Genomic DNA, 1997 nt, shown 5'->3' with positions numbered 1-1997 from the left:
TTTTCCTTTGTTAAGAGCATCCACTTGCGGTATTTCTGTTATAGCAGCACTGGATAACTAAGACAGAATTTGTCTTTCTCTAGGGACTGGTCACTCCTGATAACATGTCCAAAGTACATGAAATGAAGTCTTGCCATCTTTCCTTCTAAGGAGCATTCTGGCTGTACTTCTTCCAAGACAGATTTGTTCATTCTTCTGGCAGTCAATGGTATCTTCAATATTCTTCACCAACACCATAATTCAAAGGTGTCAATCCTTCTTCAGTCTTCCTTATTCATTGTCCAGCTTTAGCATGCATATGAAAAAAAAAAAAATCCTGTGGAGCATGTCTACTCTGGCCTATAGGGCCACTGTCAGTCAGAATCCACTGGACTGCAACAGGTTTAATCTTTATGGAAGCCAACTGCCACATCTTTCTTCCCTACAGTGGCTGGCAAGTTCCAATCACTGACCTTTTGGTTAGAAGCTGAGCACTTAGCACTGTGCCACCACAGCTCCTTTCAGGATGTCACCAGGGCCATGTTTTTGCAGAGGTTCTAGGGGAAGACCCTGTCTTGTCTCCTCCAGGTTTTGGTAGCCCCAGGTATTCTTGGCTTAAGCCTGCAGCATAACTCCATGGCCATTTTCCTCTGTGTCTCTGTGTCTTTTCTCCTATTTTATAAGGATATCACTCAGAAGGGATTAGAGCCCACCCTAATCAAGTATGAGGTCGTGTTGATTTAACTAGTAACATCTTCAAAGACCCTACCTCCAAACAAGATGACATTCACAGATACTGGGGGTTAGAACTTCAATGTATCTTTTTGGGGGACACAAATGAGTCCATAACACAGATGTACGTATATACCATAGATTATTCAATCAGCCTCAGTTAATTGACATGTGGGTTATTTTGTCTTTTTCTATTATAAAGTTTAAACAGATGAGCCACATTACTGTTTCGTTTTGTATTTTTACCCAGGTGTTTGGAATTGATTGCTAACAAAGATTTGCTGGATGGGAGGATAAATGCAAATAACGTTTTGCTAGCTACAGCTGTGTGCATTCTGAATCTGTGCATATCTCATACCAGAAGCTCAATAAATATTTTTTGGAGAGAAAGAACTTGCATAATTTAATGCAAAAACTTACATGAAGAGTTATTTAGGGCATTTCACTTTTCCTTTGGAAGTGGGAATTCTGCAGCCACAACTGCTTGGGATTAATAGAATCAGAATTTGGAGTACAGTAAGCACAGTAGGGAAACCCTGGTGGTGTAGTGGTTAAGAGCCACAGCTGCTAACCAAAATCTAGGTAGAATCCACCAGACGCTCCTCGGAAACCCTATGTGGCAGTTCTACTCTGTCATTTGAGGTCGCTGTGAGTCGGAATTGACTAGATGGCAACCGGTTTGGTTTTTTGGTTTGGGGTTAGAGAGGAGATTGGTTTGCAGTGCAGCAGAAAATGTCAAGGCCCTACTGGGATTTGAACCCAGGATCTCCTGTTTACAAGACAGGCACTTTAACCAGCTAAGCCATAGAGCCCACACAGGTGCCTGGGTTAGTACTCGTTCTGTCCTGTCGGATTAGTTGAAATACTCTTGCTACAAAGTCCACACGATCAAATGCAGTTTACAGTGAGAAAACGGGCAAACTCCAGGAAGAGGCTTTTGCTTACTCATATGTACTGTAGAACTAATAAAGCAGGAAAAGATTCGGGCAGCTGCAGTATCTGGGCCAATAATTCTTTATTTAGTGCAAGGATAAAACTCAGTAACTAAGTCGAGGCTGCCCAGTCGTTCTAAATGGGATAAAGTTTTCTAAAACCAACCTTTGCTGTTACGCCTCATCTTATATAACTTAGATTCTTCTTTCGAATTGCCCAAGTGAGGATCTCTACCAAACGAACTCCACTGAGAGACTCAGACCACCTGTTTTCACATTACTCGGACTCATAGCAAGCAGTGGTTTAGAGGGGAGGGAACCGGAGAGAACAATGCCAAGTCGAGCACTGTAAAG

At 42.2% G+C, this 1997-nt stretch overlaps 1 non-coding gene across 1 annotated transcript; it reads right to left on the bottom strand.

Moving 5' to 3' along the window:
* Positions 1–1449: 1449 nt before the first annotated feature.
* Positions 1450–1523, bottom strand: TRNAT-UGU (transfer RNA threonine (anticodon UGU)). Its single transcript has one exon. It is a non-coding gene; the product is annotated as a tRNA-Thr (tRNA).
* Positions 1524–1997: the final 474 nt, after the last annotated feature.

Source organism: Loxodonta africana, chromosome 1 (genome assembly GCF_030014295.1).
Source record: "Loxodonta africana isolate mLoxAfr1 chromosome 1, mLoxAfr1.hap2, whole genome shotgun sequence".
NCBI lineage: Eukaryota > Metazoa > Chordata > Mammalia > Proboscidea > Elephantidae > Loxodonta > Loxodonta africana.
Note: the sequence above shows the minus strand (reverse complement) of the source record. Positions and strands in the feature narration are given on the sequence as shown.